The sequence below is a fragment of the Megascapheus bottae genome, chromosome 3, assembly GCF_031878675.1.
Source record: "Megascapheus bottae isolate mThoBot1 chromosome 3, mThoBot2.hap1, whole genome shotgun sequence".
Taxonomy (NCBI): domain Eukaryota; kingdom Metazoa; phylum Chordata; class Mammalia; order Rodentia; family Geomyidae; genus Megascapheus; species Megascapheus bottae.
The window spans coordinates 40,708,502-40,731,742 of NC_143511.1; the positions used below are offsets into that span (position 1 = coordinate 40,708,502).

Sequence of the window (23,241 nt, forward strand, 5' to 3'; positions counted from 1 at the left end):
AACTCTACCAAGTGATTAATCTTGCATGTTGTGCCAATAAGGACAAAGCTTCTTATAGTCAACACACCAGAGAATGAGCGTTTTATGGATGAATGTGTGACTAATGAATAGAGACTAATATATTCTCCTGTCCCTACATTATGCAAACCTGAATATTTATTTACTAGTACACACTAGGCAAAATGGTTTTATTCTGTATATTTTATTTGATTCTACACATTTATTTTCTGTTTTTATTTATTGCACTAGTGCCTATTCTGGGAAAAAAGAATATTTTTATATGAGTAGAGGAAGAAGTAGTTCATTCATCCAGCAAACAAATAGGGGTTAAATATCTTGAAAGTAACATACCCTATACTCCCTCCCCCCCCCCCACACACACAAATGAACAATTGTATTGGATCTGAGATCTAAAAATGTTAGTTGATGTTTGAGACCTGAAGAAATTACCCATGAAATGAACACTTGGGACCTGACTCATTAGAATTCTGCTTTGGTTTTGTCAAATAAGAATCTACAAAAAATACTGAGAAGTACAGAAAGAATTGCAGAGGAATTTACAACACTTAACTACACAGCAAATTTAGATCTCATAAAATTTTGTAATAGTATATGCAAGAAGTTATAGTGGTAGATCAAAAAGGTCACAAATTCTAAGCCTAGAAAAATTGTAATACAAATATTCAATAAAATATAGTCTGTCAGTAAAATAGGGACTGTAATTTAATTTGCTTACTTATAATTCTAGACATTTTGCATTAAATTTTTTATTTTGCATCTATATCTATTCAAGGAGAGATTGGAATTTTATTATGAAAAGAGAATTATAACTATATATTCAGCAAAAACTTAATTCTAAAATTAAGTTTCATTAAAAGACACAAGAGCATAATACCACATATTTCAATTGTGTGTGTGTGTGTGTGTGTGTGTTTCAGTCTTGGGGCTTGAACTCAGGACCCGGGACAATCTCTCTAAGCATATTTCTGCTCAGTGCTAATGCTCTTTCATTTGTCCACAGTGCCACTTTCAGCTTGTTAGGTAGTTAATTGGAGATTAAGAATTTCATGGACTTTCTCACCTTGGCTGCCTTCCAAAAAACCCCCTCAGATCTCAGCCTTCTGAGTAGCTAGGATTATAGATGTCAGCCAACAGTGCCAGATCTTATTTCAGTTTTTGAGTGTCATTGTAATACTGCCTGAATATAGGTCTTAAAATATGCAGCTTTCATTTTTATAGAACATTGAATCTAAGGTATTACTGATTTCTTATGTTTCCAGAAATCTTTAAATATTTTATTTTATAGAGAAGTTAACAGTTTTTATTTTTTACCTTGCTTACCTATGCTTTCATTGATTCAGTCACCTTCTAAGCATTGTTATAGATTATAATAAAGGATAAAATTAATGGCTACAGGCAAGTCTAAATGCAATGGTTTGGAAAGAATTTGAAGGCATAATTATTCTGGTAGGTGGTACAGCTGGTACAAAGTAACTACGTATCACAGGCACTACTCTGAGAGAGATTTGGTTATGGTTTACTGTTTTGTTTCTCTCTCTCTCTCTCTCTCTCTCTCTCTCTCTCTCTCTCTCTCTCTCTCTCTCTCTCTCTCTCTCTCTCTCTCTCCCCCTCTCCTCCCTCTCCTCCCTCTCCTCCCTCTCCTCCCTCCTCTCCTCCCTCTCCTCCCTCTCTCCCTCCCTCCCTCTCCCTCTCCCTCTCCCTCTCCCTCTCCCTCTCCCTCTCCCTCTCCCTCCCCCTCCCCCTCCCCCCCCCCCTCTCTCTCTCTCTCTCTCTCTCTCTCTCTCTCTCTCTCTCGCTGGAGATCTAAACTGGGGCCTTACATATGTTAGGCCTGGAGCAGCTTCCTAAACCCAGGTCAGAAAAACATTAGCTTTGGTGATAGTGATTTGTTATAAATAAGCAAGATTGACCTTCTCTTCTCTCTGGCTTTCTGTCTCATCATGTGATTCTTTGCACACACACTTGCAAACTCCATGATGTCATTGGCCACAACATGCTCACGAGAGACTGAATGACTGAGACCAGCCAATCTTAACATGTCTGACCTCAACGTTTTGAGTTAAGGAAACTTCTTTTCTTTATAATGTATTCAGCATTATTTATTTTGAAAGATGAATACATTAAATGACTATATAATCCTGATTCCTTGATCTCATTTCTTGTCATCTCTACCAAGTTATACATAAACATATATACACACAGATAATATTTTCTGCAGCATCTAAAACTGTACTTCACTAACATTTTGAGATGCATCTTTCCCTAACTAATTTTAAAAACTTATAAGTTAAATAGATTATGGAAATATGTATGTATATATACAAATGTATATATATATATGTGTGTGCATATATATGTGTGTGTGTGTGTGTAGCTAAGTTTGTCATTTATGCAGTTTATAAAACATATCTAGAATACTTGTGCCCTAAGTATGGGTAAGTGTAGAGAAAATACTAGCTATGACCTAAAATTTGTGTTTACATTGTATGAGGAAGAATGCAGTACTTCATAATATATAATGCATATATAATCACACAAATCTACATACAACAGGAAAAATGAATATAATTTCTATATTGTTTTGAATGGTTTCTTTTGTATCCTAAATAATTCCATTCTATGGCCTTCTGTGGTCCTTCTGATTGTCCAAGGCTATCACCAATAAAATTGTAACTGTTTGTAATCAATAGATCATAAATCCTGGAGAGGTTCCCCAGTTTTTTTCTCACTGGTTTGTTACATTGCACATAATCAACAGTTCTGAAGTAATTATTGCTGGGAGGTCCCTGTATTAGATAAATGATGGATTAAAGAATCAGCCTGAGATTTGGTATCTCAGTATTTAAATGGTAGGGGAAAATGGGGAGAATCATTTTAGGGTGACATTGTCAAAATGTACTGTACTTGGGAGGGGAGTTTGGCCTAGAGGTAGAGTGCTTGCTTAGCATGCATGAAGAACTGAGTTTGATTCCTCAGTACCACATACATTAAAAAAATGCTGGAAGTGGTGTGGTGGTGTGGCTCAGGTGGTAGAGCTCTAGCCTTGAGAAAAGTCAAACTTCAGAATATAATTCATGGCCAGAAATTGAGAATTCTGTACTCCATAATTTTGACAATGGGAAATAAAAAATAAACGATGCACAGTACTTACTACTTTATTATCAAGAAAAGACAAAGGTTTAGAAATATGATTCTAGCTTTAAACAATACTATTACTTTCTGCTACTATATAAAGAGTAAAGACTTAAACTGGATTTACTTGTTAACTTCTCTAACACCTTAGGCAATTCCCCTAATTTCTCCAGGACTCAAACTACATCAGGAATGCAAAATTCTGATTAAATGATTATTAGGATCACAAGACATATTGTTTATAATGAAAGGAAAAAGTTGACAGAAACATTGCATATGGTTCTTCATTGACATTCCACAAATAATCATTAGTTTTAATCTCTTTATTTTTATTTTTGTTTGTTTGTTTTTTGCTAGTCCTGGGCCTTGAGCTCAGGGTCTGAGCACTGTCCTTGGACTTTCTCAAGACTAGAACTCTACCACTTGAGCCACAGCACCACTTCTGGCATTTTTCTATGTATGTGGTACCGAGGAATTGAACCCGGGTCTTCATGCATGCTAGGCAAGCACTGTACCACTAGGCCAAACTCCCAGCCCTATTTTTATTTGTTTTAAAGAGCATTCCAACATTGGGATTTTGGAAGATGGGAATCCAGTGATTGTGAATGGTAAATCGCATGTGCAAAGTACCTAATGTTAGAATGCCTCAAGGTATCTTCAATGTCCTCTTTCCTTATTCCTTTTTCTTTCTCCATTCAGATTCAATGAGTCATGCTAACTGTGATGGCTGGTAATTATATCATGAATAAAACACTACATTACATGAAAATAATGGAACAGACATATAAATCATAACTGTTCTGAAAAATAATATCTCATGCATCCAATCATAATCCATACAAATCATCATTTATATATTAGTACACAAGAGTAATATATCTTTGTCTTTTTATACAATAAAATCAAAATTAGCTTATGGTATAACCAATCAATACATTTTACCCGACCATCTAAACTTTACTCCATGTAACCTGGACAATGACATAACTGCATTTTCTCCAACATTTCTTAGTGCAAAGATTCTTAACCAAATTGGACACATTTACTCATTTGGATAGACCAGGACTTGGATTCTTTATGTTTACCAACTTGTCCAAGGAATTAAATCATAGCAATCAAAGCTTTTAGATGTTTCCCTGGAGGTATACTCCTGAAATGACATTAACTTAGTGAAGCAATTTACCCAGCCTCTGTGAATTATCTGCGGAACGTTTAAAAGCTTAAATGCCTGTGCCATAATCACTTTAGTGATTATTCCTTGGAAAACTGGGGTAGCATTCCGAAAAGCCTTAGTGAAAAACTCTGATAGTGATTTGGACCAGCATTCTCAATTTAAAAACAATGTCCCAAACATTGGGGCACTCCCTAGATTAGTCGGTTTTGATGAAATATTTGTTTCATTTTCTCATTCAGCAAGATGAAGGAGAATCTCTCTGTAGAAGGTGGGAGTGAATGATGGGAGGGAATCTCATTTCTGACTTCAATTTAAATCAAGTAAATGAGAATTTCTCAGAATGAAGTCCACAAATCTACATTTTCTGGCAGATTTTCCACATTCTTTTCTTGCACATCAGATTTTGAGAAACTGGTTGATACTTCCCTTAAATAATCTTAAACTTAATTTTTTGCCAATATTTTTATAGCACATACTGGGATTCATATGTCTTGAGAACTTTCCAAGTAAGTTTTTAAGATTGGCATATGACTAGCCCCTTTATTAATATGCAACTCAAGATTTCCCATTTCTCTATTTTGTTTCTGAAGTCTGTGTCTATAAATAGCCACTCTTTTTTTTCCTTTGGAATGCACTTTCAATTTAACACTTGCAATTTAATTATCAAGGCATTTATTTCACTTCCTGAAGAAACCCAGTCCAAGAAAATAGAGGCCTGTATTTGTTACTTCTTAGTGTTACTTCTTGTTATGCTTAAGAATAACTTATTAGGAGCCATGCAGTGGTTCAAAGAGAACAAGGACGCACCTGTGTATGGAACTGCAAGACTTCAAAACCATGTCTGATTGACTGCAAAGTTCTAATAATGATGCTGATGAAATTTCTCAAGCCAGACAAACTGTTCCAAGTTCTTATAACCAGGATGTTTATCAAGCAGAAGAGAGCGTGCGTCCAGTTCACACACATGCATGGTAAAGGGGGATGGCCCTACAATGACAATTTTGTCACCAAGACATCCAAAACCTTGGCTGGAGAAAACACAACAGGTACTCCTGCTCTAACTGAAGGTCACACTGTGCCAGTTCTCTAATCAACCTGCCATCATGCTCTCCAGGGAACACTTTTGCTCTTAATAAACATTTTCTAGTTTTTAAATTATGTTTCCTATTTTGATTGAAATCTTCTTACCAAAATGGATGAACAGATGTTTAGCTGTGCTGTTTCACATGACAGTAGTACTTGCTTAGTAGCAATTTGAATGACATTTATAGAAGCATACATCTTAAGATCTCTTGTTTCCTGTTAATATCTGAGTTGTATATAACTCCAAGCTAAAAATCACAGAAATGCAATAGTTCTTAAGGACTAAGACTTAGTAATGTTATTAAGTGGGATTGTAAATTGCAATCTATATTAATAAAAATAAAATATAAAAGAGATGAAACTCACTAAATTCTTTTTGCTTAAACATATTTCTGAACTGAAAAGATATTTTTATAAATTGATCTAAAAGCTGTATTCAAAGGGAAAGATATTTTTTTTTAATTTTATTTTATTTCAATGTATAGAGGGGTTACAGGTATATTCACCAGATAGAAGGCACATTATTTCTCCACATTGATACCCCTTCTCATGTTTTTGTCCCACTTCTCTCCCCTCAGTCCCTCCTCTAATCTTTTTCCCCATCCTATTTCAAATAAACAAATAAACATATATATAATATGCCAGGTCAGATACTGTAACAATATGAGATTAACCAAAGGGCAGCAGAAGAGAAGAGAAAAAAACATAGTATATTAATAACAACAGTCACTCATAATTAAGCTCTTCAGGCTTTTTCTATGTATGGGGTACCGAGGAATCAAACCTGGGTCTTCATGCATGCTAGGCAAGCTCTACAACTAGGCCAATCTCCTGGTTATCCCTGAAACTTCTTTTTTTTCATATATTTTTATTGTAATTAATAGAAGGGTTACATTATATTCACCAGACAGAAGGTGCATTACTTCACATACACTGATTCCCTTTCTCATGTCTTGGTCCCCATTTCCCTTCCCCCACCCCGAAGAAAGAGATTGTTTTTATTTTTGGTCAGTGTGACTTGAACTCTGAGCCTGGGCATTGTCCCTATGTTCTTTAGCTCAAGGTCACTGTCCTACCCTTTGAATCACAGTGCCACTTATAGTTTTCTGGTGCTTGATTGGAGATAAGAGTCTCATGGACTTTTAAGTGCCCTTGCCTGTCTTTGAACCATGATCTCCAGATCTCAGCCTCCCAAGTAGCTAGGATTCCAAGCGTGAGCCACCATGCGAGGGGAAAGAGATTTTGACTGAGTATAAATGTTTGTGACATTTAACATGAAAAAAGTTCTTATTTGCTGGGTGCCAGAGACTCATGCCTATGATACTAGATACTCAGAAGGACTAGATCTGTGGATTGTGGTTTGAAGCCATCTTGGGGAAGGGAAAGTCTGTGGACCTATTATTTCCAATTAACCAAGCTGGGAGTAGAACTGTGGCTCTACTACTACTGCTCACGTGGTAAAGCAGTAGCCTTAAAAAAGGTCAAGAACAGCGCCCAGCCATTCGGTTCAATCCTCAAGACCAGCAGGCACTCAGACACAAACACAGACACAGACACAGACACACACACACACACACACACACACACACACACACACACACACACTCACACATGTACTTTGCTATCATGAATCTTTATGCCTACACAATAATCTCTACAAGTATTGGAGGGAAAGCTTGGATATACTCTCCTTTCTCTACTTTTGAATGAAAACCCAAAAGTTGTGATGCATTGAAGATGATGCTTATGTATTTCTTTTCACATTTTTCTTTTCTTTTCATTTTTAATGCTGCTAAGCTTTCAATTTACATGTTACACTTTTACGACCTAAGAAACATGCCATTTCAAATACAAATGTGAAAACAGCTGTGTCTATTTGTAAAATCACTTTTCCTACTTTTCATAACATATTCACAGAAGCTATATATATTATTCATTTTTGTGCAATTATGGAAACTATCAAATGCCCTTGGTTAAGATAGAAAAGAACATTAAACTCTGCCCTTGCTTCTTAGAATTTGAAGACCTTATGTGTTTGAGCTGTCAGGATGGAACGGAGAGAAAAGTGATAAAGGAAAATGACCAAACAACCCTCTCAAAGTCCTTCCCTTGATGGTGTCATCTGTAGTAGAAAATCTATAATTTTATTTTTCCTTTCTCTCATAGGCCAGAAATGTCAGATGAATTTATAAATATGCTATGATGGACACAGGATGAATCATTTATTGGCTGCTTCCTGATCTGTGACAGCACAAACATTATGCTATTAGGGCTGGTTTATTTTCTCTCCTCTACAGATTTGGTTTGGCTTCTTTAGTAATTTCTTTTTGGCACTGTTTTTCTTTCTAGTGCTGACTTAGAATCTTCATACTCTACTAATTACATCAGTAAATGGACAACAAAAATCAAATAATATTTTAAGTGCTTATAGACTCTTTATATGCATAAGTATAAGATGAAAAAAATGCTTTGTATTTGTTAAGCTTTCCAAACCAATGATACTAATGCAACCGTATGTATTTCATGTATTTAATATACAAGAAAATCAAATCAGTAGCTCAACTGCAGAACAATTGGTGTTGTTGTTGTGAACACAATTATATATTTCACAGATTATTTTCTCTTTTCCAAGTCTGTAATTTTTGAGAATATAATGAAAATTATTAGTGAGCTCACAGTGCTTTGCCTAGAGTATAAGGAAACACAAGGTGAGTCTCCTTGTACAATCAACTTTACATGATATTCCTAACACATTTTATTTATTTTTCTTTCTCTTTCAGTAGTTATACAAAGGACTAAATTTAATTTGATCAGTATCACCCATCAATTTTATGTCTTATATATTTTATAATATATAAAATATATTAACCACAGTTTTGAAACCATAGCAAGTATGAAATATAAAATTTGCATGATTTGAAGATATGAAAACATGGGATTTGAGAGAAGAGTTACATTTATAGTGAGGATATTTATTTCTACTTAAGCCTGTAGGTTAGGGTGAGGTAGATAAACATTTGGCACTCAAGAGAAGTATTTCTCAAGACTAATTCACTAATTATGGAAAGAAAAAAGGTATACATATTGGATTACACATATTGATCTATCTCTATCCTGGAGGAAACACACAATCAGCCCTGCCTTAGGCCACTTATTATAGATCTGAAGACAAGGCCAGAAAACAAAACCAGCTTCATGGGTGCTGGGGGCTGACGTCATCTATCCCAGCCACTCAAGTAGATGAGATTTGGAGGATCATAATTTCAGGGTAGTAACCTAAGGCAGAAAAGTTGACTAGACTCCATCTCCAAAATTACAGCAAAAAATATGGCTGGAGGTTTGGCTTCAGTGGTAGAACACCAGCCAAAAAAATAGGCTGAGCAAGGATGAAGCCTCCAACCTTGGTAGCGACAAACAAGCTGACAACAACAGCAACACATGGTCTTCTAGTGGATATAAAATCATAAAAGCAACAGATCCAATGGGATAATAGTGGAAGATCAGGGGACCATGAAAGAGCAAAAGGAGGACCTGAAGACTCAAGAAAACCTACACAGGGGAGGTAAAAGCTGAGCTGAAACTTGCATGAATAAAGAAAATATAATTCTTTTTCTATCAAATATGTGAGAGTCAGTCACACTGGAAGTCATACTGGTTAGAGGTCTAGAGTTAGGGTTGTTCCATTATTGAGAGGATAGCAGTGGTAAAGGCAGGAGATTCAAAATGATTATGCTCTGCATTTGTTTGCAGGTGGTTGTGGATTGCAACAGGGCCACATCACTGAAGGGAGAGACTGTTTACTGTGAAGATTTTGTCATATTCCTTAATGGGTAGTGGTTGAAAAATTTGAGAAGGAAGATCAATAGAAATAATAGAATTTTTTTACTGAGTAAGCAATAATTTGTTTAATTTTATTTAATTATCTATACAGACTTTTCCTTGAAAGTAGACTCACTGTTTATCTATCATACCCTTGTAAAAATTACAAATACTGAATAAATAGTATAGTATATCACCTAAGCAAAATGAGTATAACAAATAATGCCATTTGCTGGCTTGGACCCATTTTTAATTTCTTGGTTCTGAGAAGAACTCGAGTTCCCTTAATTGAGGTAGCCATCTTTCTCTGTGCAGCCTTGAATGGAACCAGAGCACATTTCTAGAAGCAAAAGATAAACACGACTGGTCTAAACCACTGATAATTGGTCCTTTAATCTGGGGCCTATGACAGAGGACACATTTGATAAAAAATGTGAAGGGAATAAATATTTACTGGTAGGGAACTGATAGATGAGATTCCCCTAGTAGTTTCCTTAATTTGAACAGTAAAAAAAAAAATCAAGGCAATTCTGTCAACTTGATAGTTTGTATTTAAATGTGAAAATCAAACCATAGCAGACATCTTTAATTCTGAAGAGAGCTGGCAAAGAATAAACCTAGGACAAGATACAGAAAACAAACGTGGGCAGAATGTAAGTCGTTGGTGATGTCAGTGAATCCTGTATGGATGTCTATAACTCCTTAATTTCTTGTTTGTATGTTAATGAACCTTCCTTGGAGGCTAAACAGATTACTCTGTTTTGTCTTATGAGCAAAAGCATCACAACTGAGACAACAGAATAATTAAATTAAAAGCGAAAAGGACTCCGAATTCACAGTGCCACATCCTCTTTGTTTTATATCTGAACAAATAAAGATTTAAAAAAAATAAATCATCTCTGTGAGGTCACATAATTAAATATTACCAAAATCAGGCTTCTTATGTTCCACAAATATTCTACCTATTCATCCTCAAATTTTATCTTTAAAAAAATCATCTTATTTGAATGAAATCATGCTACAGTGTGCAACAACACCTAGTAAATATGACTGTTACCTAACTGAGAATATCTCCTATTTCTTGCTTGCCCAAACACTAAGAAATTTTGGAATTAAACATCTCGTTTCTACAATGCAGGAGTAAATCTCTCTACAACACCCTTATTGAGTGTACAGGTTTTTACCAAGTGCTCAGTTCTCAGTGATGCTGTGCAGACTCCTTTCCCTTAAACCTGATCGTCACAACTTAATGTAGATAATCTATTCACTATCTCACCGGGGAAGCTAATGTTGCTAAAGGAAACATGCCAGTTATAATATATTTGTGTGTATATATACATATGTAAATATTTAACTATATTTATATATTTTGTATGTTATTCCATGTACATATACCCACAGAGAGCACAGAGAATTTCATAGGTTATGACTTTTGAATAGGTGGAGAATGACATCACACCCTATAAATTACCAGAACTGTTAAGTCGGACCTTTTAATTATTTCTCATGGAATCCAGGGCCTGGTGATTACAGATGATACAGTGAACAGAAGAAAGCATGTGAAATAAAATCTGGAGCAGTGATACAAAAGGAGGAATGAAAGACACTTGGAAATTAGTTGAGAAAATTGATTATTCAGATTTTTCCCCCTTTGGTCAGGTAAAGGTAATAGAACCAGTTTTAACATTCACATTCTTCATGAACAATTATTCCTCCTATGTTCATCTTCATAAAATAATAGCAGCATTATAACCTGTTTATATCTATTTATGGACACTCACTCTTAATCCTCTAGTGATTTTTGTTCTATATCAGCATTGTGAAATGGAGCTATTAATTATATGGTACAATAATTTCTAAAAAGGAGAGGCGGAAACGGCCATTTGAGAGAAGAAACTGGTATTCATAAGATAGAGATTATTTTTAAAAATGCATTTGGGTTTCAAGTTCAAAAAAACGCAGTCACCAGAGATTTCTACCAAGTGATAACAGTGGCAGTTTATTAACTATCTGTCATGTAAAGCTGATGCATTGGAGGTTGAATTCTGCTCCACTTTACAATGAAATCCCCTCTATTTCACTGCTGCTAGAATTAAATATACTTTGTTGAAAGGCTTTAGAAAGCTTAAATATGCTCTAAAGCTCTTTTTTTTCCCCCAATGCATTTACTGCTTTTCCTATCACCTTGTTATCAGCCAGTCACATCAACAAATGTCTAATCTTGATTTTCCCACATTATCCATGGTATATCAAAGGAGGAGCAAGATAACACACACACATTTTTATAGAAGTTGATAAGTTTCCCTGTAGACAAATGGAAAGGCTTTAGCAACTAAATTACTTGTTTCTGACATGTTGGGAACTGAGGGGAAGCTAGATAAAGTGTGGAAGTGATACATGGTAAGTATTAAAAGTTAAGCCTAGGGGATTCACAGCTGGATAATTTATTTAATCAGAAATATATATGAGCTAGTCACATCGGAACAATGTATCCAAAGGTGTGCAGAGGTAAAAAACCCTGTGTATCCAGGGTAAAAAAATTTAGAAGTGGTTTATGGCAAGTAAACACCATTGAATCAGCCATTCATAAATATCTTTTGAAAGATCCCATGAGATGTAAAATTATATTTTATATATACATGTAACAATATCATGAGTTTCAAGGATTATGTCATCATCAGGTCATATTATACATAATTAGGTTATATTTTACATAATCAAGTCATATTTTACATAATCAGATTCCCAATGGAGCTAATTTTATGAGTGTGGAGGTCAAAGGCACAGATTATGTGCACAAAATTCATAGAATGATTTCAAGTTTTGTTGTTGAAGAACAGAGTCAAATTCAGGGATGGTGAATCATTTGTTAGCAACTACTAAAACATGTAACAGTTATACTCCAATGAACCCGGACTATTAGTTTATTCTCCATTGGAAAAATCGCATGCATTACTTAATCCCATTGTCTTATCACATTCACTTTTCCTGATTAAAATGAGACATTGAAGACAATTTAAATAAAAGTTAAAATGCATTATGAAAATGTTTTATGCTAAAATAATATTTGTAAGAAATATCACATCTTATTTGATTTCTCTTTTTTTGCCCTTATGGTTAATCTCATGTTGTTACTGTATCTGACTCTAATACCTGGTATATTGTATATATGTTTATTTGAAATAGGGAAGGGAAAGGGAAAAATAAGATGATTGTGAGGGGGTTGCGGAAGGGAAAATGGGAGAAAAACATGGGAAGAGGTATCAATGTTGACTAAACAATGTACTCACTACCTGACAACTGTAATTGTAACCAACCTATACATCACCCTGACCAAAAAATAAAATGCAGTACAAAAAGAAATATCACATCTTAAACTCTTTCATTTAAAATGTTAAGTTCATTTAAGGTATTATTTATCATGTCTGAAAATGTCAGTATTCTGACAGGCCAAGCATGTGTGACAAGGGGAAATGAGAAAGCATTATCACAAAGGAAGACCACTATAAATACAAATGGAAGTGTGTGTGTGTGTGTGTGTGTGTGTGTACAAACTTTTTTTTGCTCATTTACTTTGAAGAATTACATTAAAACACTTAGGACATCATTAACTAAAAGGAATGTTTGAAGTTCAAAAGAAGTCATTCATTCTAAGCACAGTTTTATGTATTGTGAATGAAAACTTCTGATGCCTCACATTCAAGGATAATTTCAAATGGACTACCAGCAAGTAAGCTTGAGTCATGATAAGTAATTAGTTAAAACTTTGTTCATGTAAAAAAAAAACATCTTAAGCCGGGTGCAATGACTCACATCTGTAACCCTAGCTATTCAGGAGGCTGAGATCTGAGGATCAAGATTCAAAGCCAGCCCAGGCACAAAAAGACCTGAGCCTCTTATCTCCAATTAACCTCTAGAAAACAGAAAGTGGGACTTTGCTCAAGGGTAGGACAGCAGCCTTGAGCTGAAGAACTCAGGGACAACACCCAGACCCAGAATTCAAGCCCCATGACCCAAAACAACAACAACAACAACAACAACAACAACAACAACAACAACAAAAAGGATCTTTGCTATAGAAGATAATCTCCAATTTAAAATGGTCCAACATGGCTTTTTAGCCTTTTAATAATATAAAAATATACATATATTTTCACGTGCATATTTATCCAATAGAGGCAGATCATGAATTTTGAATTTTGATGTTTTTCCTGACAAAACCTGATGCTATATCTTTTGGTTGCTGATTATGATTGATGTGATCATGTCTTTCCTTCCCCTTCACTAAAGAAATCCAGACTTCATTGTACAGCACTCGTACACCCACAGTTTTCTTATAATAATTCTGTGCCCAGACAATGACTATTAGGTCTTTCTGCCATGTGTCCTTCAGAATACATACATAGATTTTTAGGGTTTTTATTTTAATTTTTTTGTTACGGCTCTTGAACTCTGGACCTTGATGCTGTCTCTGAACACTTCAGCTCAAGGCTAATGCTCTACCCTTTGAGCAACAGTGCTACTTCCAGGTTTTGGGTGGATAATTCAAGATAAGAGTTTCAGAGACTTTCATGTCCAGGCTAGTTTTTGAACTGGAATCCTCAGATCTCAGCCTCTTGAGTAGCTAGGATTACAGGCATGAGCTATCAGTAACCAGTTGTTTTTTAGTTCATTATGTACATAATCTTTCCAATGCATTTCCAAACATCAAGAAGAAAAGAGCCATTAAACATGCTGGGTACCTGCGATTCAGTCTATGATCCTAGCTACTCAGGAGGCTGAGATATGATGACTGTCATTCAAAGTTAAACCAGGCATACACATCTGTGAGACTCTTAGCCATAATTAACCACCAAAAAAAAAAAAAGCCAGAAGGGAATCTGCAACTAACGTCTTCACGGGATGATATTTTAAGGACCTATCACTCACAAACTAAATAATATTTATAAATAATTGGAAGCAATGATCACATTTCAACAAATATATTCATAAAAAGCTATTTTAGTGTACATATGCATGTGTGTGTAAAATTATCACCAGTTTTGAAAAATACATTTGGGAAATTAGGAAAAATCAATAGACAATGAAAACTCTTTCTATTCTATTTCAAACAGACCTCATATAATATAACAGATTTCTAATCTAGTAGGCACACAGATTCCATAGACATGGAAAGTGCATTTTATTGATAGGATATGTTAAAAACTCTTACAAATATTAAGATTAAAACAAATCTCTTAAAGTTTTATTTTAATGCAAGCATTTTATTATAAATATCATTTATGATGAGAACAATGCCGTTTAATGCCGTTTAATGCCGAAATGGTGTATTTGATTTGCATAAAATAAGAAGTCTCTCTTCACTAGTATTTTCACATAAAATATATTTAAGGATTCAATCAACTTCATGTAAATTGGTTTTATACATTTTATAGCTACAACCCAAAAGCTCATTAAAAAGCATCTACTTTTAGAAAGCAAAACTAGCACTGCAAACTAAACTTCTTCAGAGAACTTATAGCTTGTACAGTATTTCACATATGCTTCTATCTGGCAGTTTGAGTATCGAGGTGAGGATACTGGCAACGGAGAAGCCAAAGAGGCTACATTTACTTTTAGACTATCTACAATTTTCCCCTTTCTTTTTTTCTTTCATGTACACATTCATATACTTGCACAGATACTCCCCCATCCTAACCATAATAGAGCTATCATCAGAACAAGAACCAATGAATCTGCTCAAATGTCTATTATCAGGGTTAACAATGCATTTAACTCAAATTCTTTAAGATTTCTCTACCTTCCACATTAGTTCAATTCCTCAGAAAATGGTACTGGTTTAACCCCAGACTTGCCCTTGTATACCTAGTGTAAATACAAGGGATACAGGCAAATTTATTGAGAAGTTCTTATTAATACTCATAGATTTTTATAATAATTTACTTATGGACTAAATTGTGTACAAGCTTACTTTTACCAGCAAAAATTCTTCAACCTTACTCGAAAGTTTATTTACATTTGTGACTAAAACTATAATTCTTTTGAATAACAAAAATAATGTAAAAACTTGTACTCAAACTTTTTTCAATGTAATGGGGTGCATATAATGATATGTCTACTGTGATTGACCAAATTACAATAATCTAGGGTGTGTTACATTAAAAATACTATATTTGCACTTTGTAATACTTTTTAAATCCAAGTCAAGTTATAGGTTATGTGATTGTAAAATATAAAAACTCATTGCAAATAGCTTTGTTATTTATATCAAGATTGAACAGCTATTGATAGATTGATAGATAAAAGCTCAGAGGTCGATACTAATATTCATTCTTCTATCATACCAACATTCTTCTCTAACCAATACAGATTATGGTAGTGAGGAGTAAGCAGAAATTCTTGAATGAGAAGACACATAATTATTTCTTTTTTTCTTTCTCTTTCTTTCCTTCCTTCTTTCCTTCCTTCTTTCCTTCCTTCCTTCCTTCTTTCCTTCCTTCCTTCCTTCCTTTCTTTCTTTCTTTCTTTCTTTCTTTCTTTCTTTCTTTCTTTCTTTCTTTCTTTCTTTCTTTCTTTCTTTCTTTCTTTCTCTATTTATCATGTCCACCCACCACCATGCTGATCTGAGATTATAGTTAGGGTTATGTTAGACAATATTCAGATCAGTTGAAGGGTGATTGCTCTATGATCAGGTAGTATACACATTACTTTACTCTATAGTCATACAACAGTTTGGAATGATGTAAATTTCACAGAGAAAAATCTCAAAGGTTCCAGAAAATAGGTCATAATATAATACTATCAATGGATATAAATAATGACAAATCTGTGCTATTGAATAACTAAATAACTCAACTTTTGCTTTCATTGTACAGTGGGAGCCCATGTTAGAATTGGCCATTGTTTACTCATTGAAATCAATTTTCCTAATTCCCAACCTGTTCCTGTAACAAGGACCAACTTTTGCTATTTTTTCCCATACACTTGACAACTTCATTACATACTTGTATTCAAATGCTTAGGACTGTGAAAATTGTTGTATTATATGTATTATCCACAGAATGTTAGGGTTCTAATAACTTCTACATTTTTTAAGACCTAAACTACTCTAAATTGCCCAGAACATTTCATTTTACAGAACCCATTAAATTTCCACCATCTAATTTTATATCTACTCCCAATGTGGTGTCCATTAGAGATATAAAAGGCAAATCACACCTTAACTAGAAATAAGACTGTACATTTTAAAAATCTCAAATGAATTGATTATCTTACCAAAGCCTGTTATATGCCTACATATCTAGCCTAAAACAGACACAAATGGTTGAAAAGATTTGAAAAGGTCAATTCCATTTGTGAAATGTAATTTACAACAAAGAAATGTACAATTACAGGGCAATAAAATTATTACTCTACATGTATTCAAATAAATCACCAAAATTTATTGTATTATCAACAAATTATCCTGTTAACACTAAGTAATGTGATATACCCTTTTTTCCATATAACAGTCATTTTCAATAATTCTATATTGAGTGTTTCTAAAAATATAATTTAAAAAATACATCGAAAACTCCTAATAGTGGCTTCTGTCTCCAATCTCTTAAAACATCTTTGAGATTTAATTCATTTCAACAATGAAACATGAATTCTTGTACTAAAGAATCACTTACATTAATTCAGATTCACATTTTTTCAATGATTAAATTAATCCAACTACTGAAATGAAGCCTAAGATTTGCCACAGTAGTCACCACTTACTACTATTTTTTGCCAATCCTGGGCTTGAACTCAGGGCCTAAGCACCATCCTTGGGCTTTCTCAAGGCTGGAGCTCTACCACTTGAGCCTTAGCACCACTTCTGGCTTTTTTTATGTATGTGATACAAAGGAACCGAACTTGGGTCTTTGTGCATGCTAGACAAGCACTCTACCACTAGGCCAAACTCCCAGCACTGCTACTTTTTATTTTAATTCCATGGGTACATTACTTTTAACTTCTTTAAGCTCAAATATCATGCTTTCATAAAGAAACCCAATTTGATAAATCTTGACAGGTGATAAAATGTTTTACTTTAAATAACTCATTGCCTTTATTCATTGACATCAAATAGTCCACACTTAATATATAAAATTGTCACTCATATCCAAAGAACTGGTTTTCATTGGTCCTAATCTTTACTTTTCTAAACCATCCCTTCAAATTGACTCTGAACACTACCAAGAATTCTATCAAATAGCTACATTACTATACTCTGCATAAGACAAAAATATTTGATAGAAAATATCACATATTCTTCAATATAAAGGGTAAATTTTGAATGAATTACCATAATTTACATTATTTTAAAAGTTAGAATTTTTCTAATAGGTAATAAAAACAAAATAGCCCTAAATTTATGCATATTAATTTTAAACTTACCATAAGCTCACAGGTTTTGAATTCAAAAATGTTCACTACCCTGAGACCTAGAAAAAAATAAAGCCACAAAGGTTCTTTTAATACTGAATTCAAATATTAATTCAAACCTTATTAAATGTTAATGATTCAATATTAAGAGACACTTTATCATATTAAAAATTAATGTATATTTAACTTAAAGTTTAGAACAATATTTGTCAGATACAACACAACTCAGTTCACATCAAATTATTGCACTTTAAAATAAATTTGGACTTCTAGAGAATTTTTTTTCCTATCTATGGCAAACAAGCAGAAAATCTTTATGATTTCCTTGATTATGAGATACAAATATAGTAGATGGACACAAATGCTAACATATTGCATTTTTATGTTGTTTATAGAGATTTCTCTGCTTCAGTCATCCTATAATACCAATAATACACGCATTCATATACATGTACACATACATATATGTGTGCACACATGATTATCGGATCTAGCTCTTTATGTATCAACATATTCATCATATATCCTAAATTACTGAAGATATTTTATATAATAAAACATTATCTTTATATCGTAAATTTATTACCACCATTCACCTTTACTTAATAGCTGTAATGTTTTTCCAAAGTTTTATTATTTTGATTTAGTGATACTAATACTTCAATGAATATTTATAAGCTCTTAAATTATATTTAATTTAGGTAGATATAATTGTATATGAGCAAAATAAACTGGAATTTTAATTTCTCTCCATAATGAGGAAATTTAAAATACTTGTAAACTCTAGAACCTGCTATTAAAGCAGGTACTCTTTGATCTCTAGATAATTGAAATAGAACTTAACCAAAAAAGAATACATAATGGCTTCAAAGAATAAATGTCCAGTGTTATTTTAGAGGTTATATTTAGCATACCTACCTATGTAATCAGTTATTTCAATTGATTCTTTCCAAAATCAAAGGAAACATTATATTGCATCAATTTTCTGACAAAAGAATATTTAACTGGGCAGGGTGCTGCTAGCCTATAAACCTAGCCACTTGGGAGACTGAGATCAGGGCTTTGATATTAAAGGTTAGTAGGGTCATAAACGTTCATAAGACATCATCTGAACTAATGGCCAAGAGCGGAGGAAGCTACTGGCTTGGTGCATTGACCCATATTTTTCATCCTAAGTGACAAGGGGGAAGCCCAGATAGGAGGAACACAGCCCAGGCCTACCTCAGGGGAAAAGAAGAAAGAAGGGAGAGACAAAAAGAGATAGACAGACATTGACACAGACAGAGATGGAGACAGAAACAGAGACAGAGAACCTTTCTTAAAAATAACCCGTGCAAAAATGACCTAGAGAGTGGCTCATGTGATAGACTGCCTGTCTAGCAAGTGGAAAACCATAAATTCAATCCTTAGCACCGTTTCTGTAAAGAATTAAAAGTATTTAAGTCCTAGGAGGGATTAATATGAAAGTAAATTTCACACTAAAAGGAACTTGAGAAATGCAGTAAGATATCACCAGTGAGCATGTCTATAAACACAACATGGGTTGTTCTCATTCTGCCAATTGAAATGTACATGTGTAATGCAATCTTGAATAATGACTCATAGTCTTCTTGACCAAAATGATAGAGCTAAAAAGGGTCAGGGCTTTGACTGCAACCAAAATTTCCTGTTTCACTGTCATTTCTGGCCATTGCCCCATGTTTCCCCGTTCCCAAAGTTGATAGGGCTTTTTCTACTGTCCTAATGTCTTTAAATCCCAAATCACATAGCATAGCATTGTGAATCTCCCAGATTCATCGATCAAGTACCGCTTCCTGTTTCAGCATGTCTGCATGGAGAAGAATGGCAAACTGATTTCATATTTTCTTTCCGTTGTTACTTAATCAAGAAAAGAATCTCCCGGGAAATTCTCAATTCCTTACCTTAAATCATGATAATAACTTTCTTTCTTGTTTTCAAGAGGTGTACAGAAGTATAGTTTTGACAAAAATCAAATGTTTTAGGTATTAGACCCAAAGTTGGACTGAAGCTAAATGCTATCACTGTGGAGTAAATGCCCTAGATCCACAAATTTCACCTTATTACCTTTTTATTATTAAAAAATTAAAGTCAAGTTGCAAGCTTTTGACATTGTAATGCAGAAATAACTATTTCTTTTTAGTTTTTTTTTTGGCACTATCAGAGGCGAAATTATTCCTGCAGCACTGTGTCTCATATTTGCCATGTTAAATTGATGCTTTTAACTGAAAAATAGAACACCAATACAAAAAGCACACAGGGAGATTTATGTCCTCTAGCTACATTGAGAATACTTATCTACGTTTAAAAGTGAAATATGTAGATATCCACAATAAATCCAAAGGTCATCTTTATTTGTTTTACTGACATTATTACATTGATTAGATATAGTGGGTGTGCAGAATATAAGCCACTTGCTCATATTTAAGTTTTAATAAAGGCATTTGGCTTGTTTTTTTTTTCCTGAGACAAAAATCCAAGCCAGAGAGGTTCACTGTGAAATACTTAAAAGAGGAAAGAACAATTTTAATATGCATGCAACCATAGTTTTAGTGTTTGTGATGAAGTGCCAATTATTAAACTGTCAGTGACATTAGTGCTGGGTTAGACTTTAATTCTTGATGCACTTCAAGACATTTTATTTCATGTAAGATGCTGGCCAAATAAAACTAATCAAATGCATTTCTCTCATTTTCCCTAGTCACCTTTGGAATTGTAACTCTTCATAAGTACTCATGCTAAGTAAGCTAAGTCAATATAACATCTCAAAGAAATTATTGGCAATTTGCATTATAATTTGGAATTATAATTCTAGTATCTTAAAACCTATAAAGTCAAAGGAATGTCTCATATCTGTTTATGTCATTGACAAATTAATACAGAAACCTTGAAAATTAAGTGTTAGATCATATCTCTAAAGATAAAGCAATGCCCTTGATGAACTTTCTGGACACACAATTCTGCTTAGAATTAATATGTCATGATGATATCTCTGATGCTGAAGGAATCAGACTGCTTTCCATTCTCTTAGTTTGATTTTTGAAAGTTTACTTATATTTTCTGTGTGGAGAAGAAGTTGGATGTTAACTTGGAAAGTTTAAAATAATAAACTTCAAATAAGCAAAAATATTTTAAATCATTATAAATAATTTTGAGGACATCCTGGTGGATTCAGGAAATTAATATTTAATGAATAAAAGATAATGAATACTTTTATGGGATTAAATTTATGTCATGAAAGTCTCAGGTTCAGGATGTTATTTTTCACATTTTCAGGTAAGAGAATGGAAGTTACATTAACAAACTCCAGGAAAATTTCATCAGTAATAAGTTGTGGAGTAAAAATATAACCTAATTTTAAGTAAATACAGATTCTCAGCAAAGTTATATACTAGAATATGACAATGTTAGTGAACAATATGTCATGCACATAGTACATACTAAGCAATGAACTCTTCTATTTCGTGTATTACCTCATTTGATTCTCATAAATATACTCTTGTCTTAAAGGTAAACAAAATTGAGCCATGGAGGTCTTGTTTTATCATACAAATGAGAGTGATTTCACACAAGGGAGAGCCATCATTCTTATCATTTCCAGGTGATATTTATTCATTGTGAAATTGTGCAAGTGCTATTTTAACGAGAACTTTTATTGCATGTATGTGTTCATTACTATTTTTAGATTTAAGGGACATGTAACTATGCATTTACTGTATGTTTAATACCACCTTAGTTGGTTGGCTCTGAACAACAAATCCTTTAACATTTATTGAATGCATGCTCATTGCCAGAGAGAATCTCAAATAATTTAGTTAATCTTGTAAGTCACATGATTGTGTTTCAAACACAAAATCACCTATTCCATAGTAAAATACATTATAGAGATTCTGCGAGGGAAGAGGAGATGTGAAAAAATTTAGGGGTTTCCATTCTAGTTTGTTTAGAAAACAACTTGGAATTTTAACTTTATAAAACAGAGTAAGAATTTCAGGCTTAAAATAAATCTACAAAAATAGCAGATACATTAAAAAAAACTGTCTAGCCTTACAATTCCACGGTATAATTATTAAATGTAGGTCGTGACACAGGAAGAACAAGAGGGTGTATGAGAAGCATCTAAGATTAAAGAGCACCCTGAACAATATTCAAAGCCTACCATCAATATCAGATAGAAATGGATCTATCTTTACAGCCTCCAGAAAGGAACACAACCTTGCCATTGCCTTAATATCAGCCTCACAAGGCTGCACAAAGGACCCAGCTGAGCCATGATGTTTTCAGACTCTGACTTGCAGGATAGATATAAAAATAGTGCTATGATATTACAAAGGAGTTTTAAACTACTAAACTTGTAATTTGTTAGAGCAGTAATTTAAAAATAGCAATATACCTTTAATAAACTAAATTTATATGTATTTAGCTCTATCTTTCCATGGCACTTCTTTGTTTCATTTTTTAGCTAAATATTTTAATATTTGAAATTAAGTTTTGTTTTTAAATCCTTTCCAATTGTAGTCTTATTTGTTCTTAAATGTATTTAGTCATTGTCAGAACACCTGTTAAAAATAATTGGAGTGTAATTTCCTAATGGATTTGAAATGCTCCATTAAATCATACAAACTCTTAATGTGTTTTGGCTTTTGCATATTATATATTTATTCCAATTCCATGCTGTATGTGTGCTGATGGCTTAGTAAAAAGGAGAAACAAAGTAACACAAGGAACACATGCTTTTTTGTTTCTTTGTGCACATTTATATATTTATGTATAAAAATACTACAAATGCAAGCTGAGGTTGTCTAATTCATCCCATGTGGCACAGAACTGAACATTATTTGATCTTAGGACAAAGGAAATAAACACTGTAAATTATTTAACATGTGAAGAATTAGGAATGCACAATCAATCATAAAATTGTTCTCCCCTAGCCAAAACTCTGGATGTTTACATTTGCTTCCTCATTTCCCAAAATTGCAAGGAATTATCAATTCCCTGGCTACAGCAATGGATTTCTTTCCCCAGAGCGAACACATAAAGAGAGGCACAATTAGTTTACTTGAGGCCTTGCAGGGCTAATGCAATATCGTAGCCACAGGATCATATGGTAATACAATTAACAAGAGTAAAAACTTCATTGCATTTTTACCAGTTGCTTTCAGAGAGGAGGGTTTCTGGTACCCAGCCAGATAGGAGCATTCACATTAATTTTGATAGAAACTTAAGGGTTTACTTTCCATTTCCATTTTTTATTGTAGCCAATACAAGGAATGCATATACATATACATAGATATATATATATACATATATATGTGAACATATGTATACCTTATAGCCTATAATTTCTTGTCTCTGCAAGAGTTTTAATACTGTACAGTATCAGTATCTTTGAACAAAACCCAATGGGATTGTTCTTTCTTGGAATTTCTGAGAGATGGTGATGAGAAAGGGCCTTAAGGCAGAAAGAAATGCTTTCCAGGAAAATATGGATAATGTGGGACATAGTCAATTACTCAAGATTAACAAGTAGCTGGAGGAAAAGATGCCAAATGACTGATTTTTGAAGCTCAGTCACAGAGCACCCT

At 33.7% G+C, this 23,241-nt stretch overlaps 1 long non-coding RNA gene across 1 annotated transcript in view; it reads right to left on the reverse strand.

Annotated features, from left to right (window-relative positions):
• The window catches only part of LOC150065396 (uncharacterized), a 435,528-nt gene that overhangs the window by 298,867 nt on the left and 113,420 nt on the right, over positions 1-23,241 (reverse strand). The window contains exon 2 of the long non-coding RNA XR_016534762.1: positions 17,651-17,697. This is a non-coding gene — a long non-coding RNA (uncharacterized LOC150065396). The remainder of the gene's footprint in view (positions 1-17,650; positions 17,698-23,241) is intronic.